This window comes from Vulpes vulpes, unplaced genomic scaffold, assembly GCF_048418805.1.
Source record: "Vulpes vulpes isolate BD-2025 unplaced genomic scaffold, VulVul3 Bu000000642, whole genome shotgun sequence".
In the NCBI taxonomy this organism is placed as follows: Eukaryota; Metazoa; Chordata; class Mammalia; order Carnivora; family Canidae; genus Vulpes; species Vulpes vulpes.
This window is the reverse complement of record NW_027325668.1, coordinates 1,857,884-1,871,170: the sequence shown is the minus strand read 5'-3', so window position 1 is coordinate 1,871,170 and position 13,287 is coordinate 1,857,884. Positions and strand designations below refer to the sequence as shown.

Genomic DNA, 13,287 nt, shown 5'->3' with positions numbered 1-13,287 from the left:
TTATTATTTTTAATTAATTTTTATTGGTGTTCAATTTACCAACATACAGAAAAACACCCAGTGCTCATCCTGTCAAGTGTCCACCTCAGTGCCCGTCACCCATTCCCCTCCAACACCCGCCCTCCTCCCCCCTTCCACCACCCCTAGTTCGTTTCCCCGAGTTAGGAGTCTTTATGTTCTGTCTCCCTTCCTGATATTTCCCAACATTTCTTCTCCCTTCCTTTATATTCCCTTTCACTATTATTTATATTCCCCAAATGAATGAGAACATACACTGCTTGTCCTTCTCCGATTGACTTATTTCACTCAGCATAATACCCTCCAGTTCCATCCACGTTGAAGCAAATGGTGGGTATTTGTCGTTTCTAATCGCTGAGTAATATTCCATTGTATACATAAACCACATCTTCTTTATCCATTCATCTTTCGATGGACACCGAGGCTCCTTCCACAGTTTGGCTATTGTGGCCATTGCTGATAGAAACATCGGGGTGCAGGTGTCCCGACGTTTCGTTGCATCTGAATCTTTGGGGTAAATCCCCAACAGTGCAATTGCTGGGTCGTAGGGCAGGTCTATTTTTAACTCTTTGAGGAACCTCCACACAGTTTTCCAGAGTGGTTGCACCAGTTCACAGTCCCACCAACAGTGTAAGAGGGTTCCCTTTTCTCCGCATCCTCTCCAACATTTGTTGTTTCCTGCCTTGTTAATTTTCCCCATTCTCACTGGTGTGAGGTGGTATCTCATTGTGGTTTTGATTTGTATTTCCCTGATGGCAAGTGAAGCAGAGCACTTTCTCATGTGCATGTTGGCCATGTCCATGTCTTCCTCTGTGAGATTTCTCTTCATGTCTTTTGCCCATTTCATGATTGGATTGTTTGTTTCTTTGGTGTTGAGTTTAATAAGTTCTTTATAGATTTTGGAAACTAGCCCTTTATCTGATATGTCGTTTGCAAATATCCTCTCCCATTCTGTAGGTTGTCTTTTAGTTTTGTTGACTGTATCCTTTGCTGTGCAAAAGCTTCTTATCTTGATGAAGTCCCAATAGTTCATTTTTGCTTTGGTTTCTTTTGCCTTTGTGGATGTATCTTGCAAGAAGTTACTGTGGCCGAGTTCAAAAAGGGTGTTGCCTGTGTTCTCCTCTAGGATTTTGATGGACTCTTGTCTCACATTTAGATCTCTCATCCATTTTGAGTTTATCTTTGTGTATGGTGAAAGAGAGTGGTCCAGTTTCATTCTTCTGCATGTGGATGTCCAGTTTTCCCAACACCATTTATTGAAGAGACTGTCTTTCTTCCAATGGATAGTCTTTCCTCCTTTATCGAATATTAGATGACCATACATTTCAGGGTCCACTTCTGGGTTCTCTATTCTGTTCCATTGATCTATGTGTCTATTTTTGTGCCAGTACCACACTGTCTTGATGACCACAGCTTTGTAGTACAACCTGAAATCTGGCATTGTGATGCCCCCAGCTATGGTTTTCTTTTTTAAAATTCCCCTGGCTATTCGGGGTCTTTTCTGATTCCACACAAATCTTAAAATAATTTGTTCTAACTCTCTGAAGAAAGTCCATGGTATTTTGATAGGGATTGCATTAAACGTGTAAATTGCCCTGGGTAACATTGACATTTTCACAATATTAATTCTGCCAATCCATGAGCATGGAATATTTTTCCATCTCTTTGTGTCTTCCTCAATTTCTTTCAGAAGTGTTCTATAGTTTTTAGGGTATAGATCCTTCACCTCCTTGGTAAGGTTTATTCCTAGGTATCTTATGCTTTTGGGTGCAATTGTAAATGGGATTGACTCCTTAATTTCTCTTTCTTCAGTCTCATTGTTAGTGTATAGAAATGCCATTGATTTCTGGGCATTGATTTTGTATCCTGCCACGCTACCAAATTGCTGTATGAGTTCTAGCAATCTTGGGGTGGAGGCTTTTGGGTTTTCTATGTAGAGTATCATGTCATCGGCGAAGAGGGAGAGTTTGACTTCTTCTTTGCCAATTTGAATGCCTTTAATGTCTTTTTGTTGTCTGATTGCTGAGGCGAGGACTTCCAGAACTATGTTGAACAGCAGTGGTGAGAGTGGACATCCCTGTCTTGTTCCTGATCTTAGGGGAAAGGCTCCCAGTGCTTCCCCATTGAGAATGATATTTGCTGTGGGCTTTTCGTAAATGGCTTTTAAGATGTCGAGGAAAGTTCCCTCTATCCCAACACTCTGAAGTGTTTTGATCAGGAATGGATGCTGTATTTTGTCAAATGCTTTCTCTGCATCCAATGAGAGGATCATATGGTTCTTGGTTTTTCTCTTGCTGATATGATGAATCACATTGATGGTTTTACGAGTGTTGAACCAGCCTTGTGTCCCAGGGATAAATCCTACTTGGTCATGGTGAATAATTTTCTTAATGTGTTGTTGGATCCTATTGGCTAGTATCTTGTTGAGAATTTTTGCATCCATGTTCATCAGGGATATTGGTCTGTAATTCTCCTTTTTGGTGGGGTCTTTGTCTGGTTTCGGAATTAAGGTGATGCTGGCCTCATAGAACGAATTTGGCAGTACTCCATCTCTTTCTATCTTTCCAAACAGCTTTAGTAGAATAGGTATGATTTCTTCTTTAAACGTTTGATAGAATTCCCCTGGGAAGCCATCTGGCCCTGGAGTCTTGTGTCTCGGGAGGTTTTTGATGACTGCTTCAATTTCCTCCCTGGTTATTGGCCTGTTCAGGTTTTCTATTTCTTCCTGCTCCAGTTTTGGTAGTTTGTGGCTTTCCAGGAATGCATCCATTTCTTCTAGATTTCCTAATTTATTGGCATACAGCTGTTCATAATATGTTTTTAGAATCGTTTGTATTTCCTTGGTGTTGGTAGTGATCTCTCCTTTCTCATTCATGATTTTATTAATTTGAGTCTTCTCTCTCTTCTTTTTAATAAGGTTCGCTAATGGTTTATCTATCTTATTAATTCTTTCAAAGAACCAACTCCTGGTTCTGTTGATCTGTTCCACAGTTCTTTTGGTCTCGATATCATTTAGTTCTGCTCGAATTTTAATTAACTGTCTTCTTCTGCTGGGGGTGGGGTCCATTTGTTGCTTTTTCTCTAGTTCCTTTATGTGTAAGGTGAGCTTTTGAATTTGAGTTCTTTCCAGTTTTTGAATGGATGCTTGTATTGCGATGTATTTCCCCCTCAGGACTGCTTTTGCTGCGTCCCAAAGATTTTGAACGGTTGTATCTTCATTCTCATTAGTTTCCATGAATCTTCTCAATTCTTCCTTAATTTCCTGGTTGACCTTTTCATCTTTTAGCAGGATGGTCCTTAACCTCCATGTGTTTGTGGTCCTTCCAAACTTCTTGTTGTGATTAAGTTCTAATTTCAAGGCATTATGGTCTGAGAATATACAGGGGACTATCCCGATCTTTTGGTATCGGTTCAGACCCGATTTGTGACCCAGTATGTGGTCTATTCTGGAGAAAGTTCCATGTGCACTTGAGAAGAATGTGTATTCAGTTGAGTTTGGATGTAAAGTTCTGTAGATATCTGTGAAATCCATCTGGTCCAGTGTATCATTTAAAGCTCTCGTTTCTTTGGATATGTTGTGCTTAGAAGACCTATCTAGTATAGAAAGAGCTAGATTGAAATCACCAAGTATAAGTGTATTATTATCAAAGTATTTCTTGAGTTTGGTTATTAATTGGTTTAAATATTTGGCAGCTCCCACATTTGGGGCATATATATTGAGAATTGTTAAGTCTTCTTGTTGGATAGATCCTTTGAGTATGAGATAGTGTCCCTCTTCATCTCTCACTATAGTCTTCAGGGTAAATTTTAATTTATCTGATATAAGGATGGCTACCCCTGCTTTCTTTTGAGGACCATTTGAATGGTAAATGGTTCTCCAACCTTTTATTTTCAGGTTGTAGGTGTCCTTCTGTCTAAAATGAGTCTCTTGTAGACAGCAAATAGATGGGTCCTGCTTTTTAATCCAGTCTGAAACCCTGCGCCTTTTGATGGGGTCATTAAGCCCATTCACGTTCAGAGTTACTATTGATAGATATGAGTTTAGTGTCATCATATCTATTCAGTCCTTGTTTTTGTGGATTGTTCCACTGAACTTCTTCTTAAAGGGGAATTTTAAGAGTCCCCCTTAAAATTTCTTGCAGAGCTGGTTTGGAGGTTACATATTCTTTTAGTTCCTGCCTGTCTTGGAAGCTCTTTATCTCTCCTTCCATTTTGAATGACAGCCTTGCTGGATAGAGTATTCTTGGTTGCATGTTCTTTTCATTTAGGACCCTGAATATATCCTGCCAGCCCTTTCTGGCCTGCCAGGTCTCTGTGGAGAGGTCTGCTGTTACCCTAATATTCCTCCCCATAAAAGTCAGGGACTTTTTTTCTCTTGCTGCTTTAAGGATCTTCTCCTTATCTTTGGAATTTGCAAGCTTCACTATTAAATGTCGAGGTGTTGATCGGGTTTTGTTGATTTTAGGGGGGGATCTCTCTATTTCCTGGATCTGAATGCCTCTTTCCCTTCCCAGATTCGGAAAGTTTTCAGCTAGGATTTGTTCAAATACATATTCTGGCCCTCTGTCCCTTTCGGCGCCCTCGGGAACCCCAATTAAACGTAGGTTTTTCTTCCTAAGGCTGTCATTTATTTCCCTTAATCTATCCTCATGGTCTTTTAATTGCCTGTCTCTTTTTTCCTCAGTTTCTGTTTTGGGTAATATAGACATTTTAATAATATTTGTTCTTTCAATCCATGAGCATGGGATGTCTTTCCATTTCTTTGTGGTCTCTTCAATTTCTTTCATCAATATTTTATAGTTTTCAAAGTACAGGTCTTTCACTTCTTTGGTTAGGGTTATTCCTGGGTAAGTTACCATTCTGGTGCAATCGTAAATGGCATTTTTTACTAATTTCTCTTCTGCTTCATCATTAGTGCATGGAAATGTAACATATTTCCACCCATTGATTTTGTAGACTCCAACTTTACTGAATTTGTGTATTAGTTCTAGTAGTTTTTGGTGGAGTTTTTCAGGTTTTCTATGTATAGTCTCGTGTCATTGGCAAATAGAGGGAGTTTTTCTTCTTCCTTACCAATTTTGATGCCTTGCTTTTCTTTTTGTTGTCTCATTGCTGTGCCTGGGACTTCCAGTACTATGTTAAATAACTGTGGTGAGAGTGGACATCTTTGTCTTTTTCCTGACCTCAGGGGGAAAGCTCTCAGTTTTTCCCAGTTGAGATGATTTATGCTGTAGGTTTTTCATATATGGCCTTTATTATGTTGAGGTGTGTTCCATCTAAACCGACTTGGTTAAGGGCTTTTATCATAACTAGTTGTTTCACTTTGTCAAATACTTCATGTCTCATGAAATGATCCTATGGTTTCTATCCTTTTTCATATTGATGTGACATATCATGTTGATTGATTTGTGAATATTTGAACCACCCTTTCAGCCTGGGAATAAATCCTACCTGATCATGTTGAATGATTTTTTAAATGTGTTTCTGGATTCTGTTAGTATTTTGTTGAAGACTTTTACATCTATATTCATCAGAGATATTGTCCTGTAGTTCTTTTTTTCTGTGTGTCTTTATCTGGTTTTAGTATCAGGATGATAGTGGCCTCATGGAATGAATTTGGAAGTTTTCTTTTTCTGTTTTTTTGGGGATAGTTTTAGAAGAATAGATAATTAACTCTTTAAAAGTTTGATAGAATTCGCCTGTGAAGCTGTTTGGTCCTGGACTTTTGTTCGTTGGGAGATTTTTGATTACAGATTCCATCTCCCTGCTGGTAATTGACCCATTCAAAATTTCTATTTCTTCCTGCTTTGGTAGGTTTTGTTTCTAGGCATTCATCTATGTCTTCTAGGTTGTCAAATTTGTTGGCATACAGTTTTTCATAATATTCTCTTACAGTTGTTTTCATTTTTGTGGTGTTGGTGGTTATTTCTCCTATTTGTGATTTTGTTTATTTGAGGCCTTCCCCCCCTCAATGAGTCTGGCAAGACTCATTAATTTTGTTGATCTTTTTGGAGAACCAGCTCCTGGTTTCATCAATCTGTTCTATTGTTTCTTGGTTTCTATATCCTTTGTTTCTGCTCTAATGTCTATTATTTCCTTCCTCCTACTGGTTTTGGGGTTTCTCTTATTCTTTTTCTAGCTCATTTAGGTGTAAGGTTAGATTGTTTACTTGAGAATGTTCTTGCTTCTTGAGGTAGCTATCAGCTGTCACCTTGGGAATGCTTTTGCTGCATCCCAAATGTTTTGGACCATTGTGTTTCATTTTCATTTGTTTCCATGTCCTTTTGAATTATTTGTTTGGTTTCTTGGTTGACCCATTCATTGTTTGGTAGCATGTTCTTTAACATAGAGTATTTGTGGTTTTTCTAATTTTTTTCTTGTAGTTGACTTCTGGTTTCATAGTTTAAGGTCAGAAAAGATGCATGGTATGACTTTGATTTTTTTGAACTTGTTGAAGGTTTATTTATGGCCTACTCTCCGATCTGTTCTGGAGAATGTTCTGTGTGTACTTGAAAAGAATGTATACTCTGCTGTTTCAGTATGGAATGATCCAGTGTGTCATTCAAACTCACTATTTCCTTATTGATTTTCTGTTTGGATTATCTGTCCATTGATGTACGTACACTGTTAAAGTCTCCCACTATTTTGTATCACTATCAGTTAGTTCCTTTATGTTTGTTATTACTGTTTTATGTATGTGGGTGTTTCCATATTGGGTGCATTCATATTTATAATTATTATATCTTCTTATTGGAATGTCCCCTTTATTATTATATAGTGTTCTTCTTGATCCCTTTTTACACACTCTATTTTATTTATTTTTTTTTTAAAAGATTTTATTTATTTATTCATGATAGTCAGAGAGAGAGAGAGAGAGAGGCAGAGACACAGGCAGAGGGAGAAGCAGGCTCCATGCACCGGGAGCCTGACGTGGGATTCGATCCCGGGTCTCCAGGATCGCGCCCTGGGCCAAAGGCAGGCGCCAAACCGCTGCGCCACCCAGGGATCCCACACACTCTATTTTAAAGTCTATTTTGTCCAATATAAATATTGTTACTCTAGCTTTCTTTGGACATCTTTTCACATGGTAGATATTTCTCTATCCCCTCACTTTTAATCTGCAGGTGTCGTTAGATCTGAAATGAGTCTCTTTTAGGTATCATATGGATGAGTCTTATTTTTTATCCACTTTGTCACCCTATGTCTGTTTTTTCATTCTTTGTCTTTTGATTAGGGTGTTTCATCCATTTACTTTCCAAGTAATTATTGATAGACGTGTATTTATTTGCCATTTTGTTATTTGTCTGTGGTCGTTTCTGTTTGTAGTTTTTCTCTGATCCTTTCCTCTCTTTCTCTCTTTCATGGGTTGCTCTTTCTTTAGTGATATATTCAGATTTCTTACTCTTTTAATTTTTTTTTGATTTGTGGTTGCCATTTGGTTTATATATGACATCCTGCATATAACAGTCTTTATTAAGCTGATTGTTGCTTAATTTTGAACTCATTTTTACTCCGATCCACATTTCAGATAGTTGGTATCATATTTTACATCCTTTTATCTTGTGCTTTTATTTGTATTTTTACATAACAGTTTTGCTTTCTTTTTCTTTCGAGCTTCTGTTTTTCTTAGTCTTACTTACAGTTTTGTTTTTCACTCACAGAGTCCCCCATAACATTTCGTGGAGGACTAGTTTAATGGTTATGCATTCTTTTAATTTTTATTTGTCTGGAAAACTCTTTATCTCTCCTTCTATTGTGAATGACAGTTTTGCCAGTAAGACTATTCCTGGCTGCAGATTTTTCCCTTTCAGCGCTTTGGCTATATCAGGCCACTTTCTTCTGGCCTACCAGGTTTCTGATGAAATATCAGCTGATGGCCTCATAGGGTTTCCTTTATATGCAACTGTCTTCTTTTCTCTTGCAACCTTTAACATTCTTTATCACTTTTATTTCCACTTTAGTTACTGTGTCTTGGTGTGGACATCCTTACATTGAATTTGTTGGGGATCTCTGTACCTCCTGAATCTGTATCTCTGTTTCCTTCCCCAGCTTTGGAAAGTTTCCAGCAGTTATTTCTTCAAACACATTTTCTGCCTCCCTTTCTCTCTCTTCTTCTGGAATCCCTATAAAATGGATGTTAATACACTTGATGGAGTCACTAAGTTCTCTACATCTATTCTCATTATGCAGTATTTGTTTGTTGCTCACGTGGTCAGCTTGATGCTTTGCATTACTTTATCATCCAGGTCACTGATACATTTCTCCATTTCCTGTATCCTACTATTTATTTCATCTAATGTATTTTTAGTTTCATTTATGGAGTTCTTCATCTTTGATATGTTATTTTTTATCTCTTTCTCAAGGGTCCCATGGATGCTGTCTATGGTTTTCTGAAGTCTAGTGAGTATCTTTATCATCATTGCTTTAAATTTTCTATATGGCATATTAATTCTGTTTTGCTTAGATCTCCTGCTGTGATTTTGTCCTGTTCTTTCATGTGGGTCATATTTCTTTGTATCCTCATTTTTCTACCTCTCTGTGTCTCTTTCTCTGTGTGAGGAAAGTCAGTTATATCTTCTGCTCTTGAAAGTAGTGGCTTTATGAAGAAGAGGTCCTGCAGTGCCCTGCAGTCCAGTGTCTTCTGTTCACCTGAAACTGGCACTTTAGCGGAGTCTTCTATGTTGTTTTCTTGCATCCTTGTGCTGTATCTTAGTCATTTTTCCTTTCAGTCCAGAGGTCTTTACTGATTCTCTGCCTGTTGTGAGCTATGCTTGCTCTCTGTGATGTTAGTGAGACACAGGTAGGCCAGTTCAGGGGGGGCATGACTGAAGAATTGCAGGGAGTGAGTTGGTAGTGTTAGCAAAATTGTAGTGAGCACTAGTCTTATGTGAGATCCCCCCACCCCCGTAGGCCAGTGGTCACTCAGGGCACAGCACACTGTGGTGGTAGTGGTGGCTGAGGATGCCCTGTCTGTATACAAGGTGAATGGGCAAGATGCCTGTGTGGGATTAGCAAAGTTTGCTCTGAGCCACTATTTCTGGCTTGGAGATCTGAAGTGTGGTGGCTGAAGTGTGGTACCAAGCACTGGGGTGGTGATTGGGCAGGGTGCACACAGTATTAACAAAATTTGCCCAGAGTCGAAGGTTGAAGCCAGAAGGCTTGGAGTGGGTGCATCTTCAGGAGAATTCGTGGGTGCGGTACACTGCTAGTAGGTTAGGTAGCAACTGTCTGTGCTGCAGCACCTCCTGCAGGTGGCTCTGTGTTTATGTTGGCTGGAGGAGGAGCAAAATGGCGCCTACCAATTCCTTTGTTCTTGGAGAAGTCCTCCAATACACTCTGAAATGAGTATAAACAGATCTCCCTCCCCTTTGCCCCTGGTTTGTGCAAACTGTTGCTTATATGTTGTTTGTCTGTGGCTTGTTCTCTCTTTAAGGGTAGGAACTCATTATTACTTGTCTTCCCAGCTTTCTCAGTCCTGAGTCAGCTAATTTTTAAAGAACCAGGCCCCCTGGTTATACAAACTCAAAGATTTGGCCCCTCTGGTTTTCAAAGCCAGACATTACGGGGATTCATTTTCCCCTGGTAGGCTCCCTGGCATTTTCCCTTTTCAGTGCCCACAGGTCCCTCCCTCCTGCAGGCAGCTCCTGATCACCATTTCTACCCTTCCTAACCTCTCCAATGTGGCTTCTCTACACTAGTTGAGAAGTTTGTTATGCCAGTCTTAGCATCACTCTCTGGTTCATTTACTCAGCTAGTTGTAAACATGGGATGAGGTGAGCTTAGAGTCCTCCTACTCAACTGTCTTCCCAAGCCTTTTCCTCTCATGTATTCTTTCTTGGAAAGTTGCATTTATATATAACTTTTCTAAATCTAGCTTACTTTCTTATTTCTTCTGTCCTCCCTGTGTTGTACTTTTTCCCCTCTATCTATAGAAACAATGTCAAGGCATGTTCTCAGGTGCCTGTTCATTAACAGCTCTGCAGGTGATGCTCCTAGAGAGGTCTTATGTGTTGTGATGTTCTCACACAAACTATGTTAAGTTTTGATCAGTGATTATGAGTTTTTTTTTAATTTTTATTTCTTTACGATAGTCCCACAGGCTGCGACCTGAAACCTTCACGCCTATTCTAGCAAGCCACCCCAAGCTGGAGGGCTGTTGCAGGGACAGAGGGGTGAGTGTACACGAGGCACTACTTCTGATTTATTGCAGTGTTCAGTCCTAGTTTTTACTTTAATTAAAGCATTCAGTTTTGCTTTCAATTATTATGTACCTTAGTTCTGAGTTAGATCTGCAGATGTGTACAGATAGTTCATATTTATGTATTGCACATAATCATGCTATTCAGCATTGATGCTATATTGTATTATGTAAATAATAAAAGCCATGTACAGAGGGAAAAAAAAAAAAAAAAAAAAAAAGGTCCAAAAGGCAGCAGTGCAAGTGACAGTCCAGGCATTCTTACAAATCAGGGAAAAATTCACAATGTGAATTTTGTGAGGGAGGGAGGGAGGCAGCAGGAGGAGAAGGGGAGAAGGCAGAGACCCCAGGCCATGTAATCAGCAGCAAGGTGATTGTGTGATGTGTCTTTTCACAGTTGAGTTAGATGTGCCCCACCGGTTATGATGGGAATCAATTTAAATATACTTTCTTGATCCCAGAAGTTCAACTATGTGGACAGTGGTTACACTTGACAGGATGATTTGTTATAGCACAACTTATATATTTCAAATGGACAAAAAATTAGTATCGTTTACAGTATCTTAAGATAAATTGCCTTTGAATGGGAGCTTCCTTTCCAGTACTTTTGAGGTCTACAAGACGTATCTAGAAAATGTACTACTGTGGAAAATGACTGCTTAAATCGAATGGGGGGGGAGGGGGGGCCTGTGGTTTCTCTTTTTGATTAATTGCTGTAACACTGTCCTTCGGGTGGCTGAGGGAGTTTCATGTTTTCTTTAGACATCATTAGGCGCCGGAGCTCTTGCAGGACAACTTTGATGCTATATGAATTCTGCCATTTTGCTAGCACGGATATGGCTCTTGGGTCCACCACTCCATTAGAACTATTAACTCCATTCATATTAATTTTTGTTACAAATCTTACAAAGGGGGGTGCTTCTGGGTATTTAGGTCCACATTCTATTTTAAGGCTGTATATTCGGTTTTCATAAATTGTTCTTGGAGGCCCAATTATCATCCCTGTCCATCTTGTAAGTGTCATGTCTTCATCATCTTCTAGACCCCAGCTAACTGTGCCATCTCCTACTCCTTTCTGGCCTTCTTCCAGTTCTTCCAACAGTCGAAAATCGCGAGGGACTTTTACTCCCGAGCCCGTGGTGGCTGCCATCTTGTGTCGCTGTCGCTCGAAGGCCCTCTTTGCAATTTTCAATCATGTAATACCTTATTAACCAAAGTCATCATATTATGTGAATATACATTTCCTTATTTTATTTCAATTCCAGGATAGTTCACATAAAGTGTTATATTAGTTTCAAGTGTACAATACAGTGATTCAACAATTCTATGCATCACTCTTCATCACAAGTGTATTCCTTAATCCCCATCTGCTGTTTCCCCATTGCCCCAGCCACCTCCACTCTGGTAGCTATCAATTTGTCTATTTAGTTAAAAATCTGTTCCTTAGTTTCTGCCACTCTCTTTTTTTTTTTCCTTTGCTCATTTGTTTTGTTTCTTAAATTCCCCTGATGAGTGAAATCATGTGTTATCTATATGGTATTTGTCTTTGACTGACTTAATTCACTTACCATTTTTCTCTCTAGATCTATCCATATCATTGCAAAAAACATGATTTCATTCTTTTTTATGGGTGAATAATATTCCATTACACACAGTGTGTGCCCGTGCAAGCATGCACACACACTACTTTTTTATCTATTCATTATTAGTGGGCACTGGGCTGCTTTCATAGTTTGGCTATTGTAAATAATGCTCCCACACACATTGGGGTGCCTGTATCCCTTTGAATTAGTGTTTTTGTATTTTGAGGGGTAAAAATCCAGTAGAGTGATTACTGGATCATAGGGCAGTTCTATTTTAAAGTTTTGAGGAAACTCCTTACTGTTTTCCACAGTGGCTGCACCAGTTTGCATTCCCATGAACAGTACATGAGTGTTGCTTTTTCTCCACATCCTAACCAACACCTGTTGTTTCTTGTGTTTTTTATTTTTGCCATTCTGATAGGTATGGGGTGGAATCTCATTTTGGTTTTGATTTGCATTTCCCTGATGATCAGTGATGCTGAGCATCGTTTTATATGTCTGTTGACCATCTGGTTGTTTTCTTTGGAGAAATGTCCATTCAAGTGATTTGCCCATTTTTAATTGGATTATTCATTTTTGGGGTGTTGAGTTGTGAAAGTATATATTCTGAATACTAACCCTTTATTGGACATGTTATTTGCAAAATATCTTCTCACATTCAGTAGGTTACCTTTTAGTTTTGTTGATTGTTTCCTTTGCCGTGCATAAGCTTTTTATTTTGATGTAGTATCAATAGTTTATTTTTGATTTTGTTTCTCTTGCCTCAGGATACATATCTAGAAAAATGTTGTTACAGCCAATGTCAGAAACATTATTGCCTGTGCTCTCCTCTAGGATTTTGATGGTTTCAGGACTCACAATTAGGTCTTTAATCTATTTGGAGTTTACTTTTATGTATGGTAAAAGAGAGTGATGCAGTTTCATAGTTTTGCATGCTGCTGTCCAGTTTTCCCAACACCATTCCTTGAAGAGATAATTCTTTTTTACCATTTGATATTCTTTCCTACTCTGTCAAAGATTAATTGACCATATAATTGTGGTTTTATTTTTGGTCTTTCTATCCTATTAATCTATGTGTCTATTTTTGTGTGACTATCATATTGTTTTGATTATTATAGCTCTGCAATATAACCTGAAGCCTGGGATTGTGATGCCTTCAGCTTTTTTTTCTTTTCTTTTTAAGATTTTATTTATTTATTCATGAGAGACACACAGAGAGAGGCAGAGACATAGGCAGAGGGAGAAGCAGGCGGTGAGCCTGATGTAGAACTCAATCCCAGGACCCAGGGATCAGGTCCTGGGTCAAAGTTAGATGTTCAACCACTGAGCCACCTAGGCATCCCAGCTTTGCTTTTCTTTTTTCAAAATTGCTCTGGCTATTAAGAGTCTTTTGTGATTCTATGTAAATTTTATGATGTTTTTGTTCTAGCTCTGTGAAAAATGCTGTTGGTGTTTTGATAGGCATTGCATTAACTATGTAGATTGTTT

The 13,287-nt window shown here is 38.8% G+C and overlaps 1 protein-coding gene and 1 pseudogene across 1 annotated transcript in view; one reads left to right on the top strand and one right to left on the bottom strand.

Annotated features, from left to right (window-relative positions):
- Positions 1 to 13,287, top strand: part of LOC140596388 (uncharacterized) — a 127,498-nt gene that overhangs the window by 90,854 nt on the left and 23,357 nt on the right. Inside the window, exons 8-9 of the mRNA XM_072745055.1 lie at positions 8,382 to 8,418; positions 10,110 to 10,190. The gene's annotated coding sequence lies outside the window, so the exon portion shown is untranslated. The remainder of the gene's footprint in view (positions 1 to 8,381; positions 8,419 to 10,109; positions 10,191 to 13,287) is intronic.
- On the bottom strand, positions 10,444 to 11,381 carry LOC140596420 (ubiquitin-conjugating enzyme E2 variant 1 pseudogene; annotated as a pseudogene).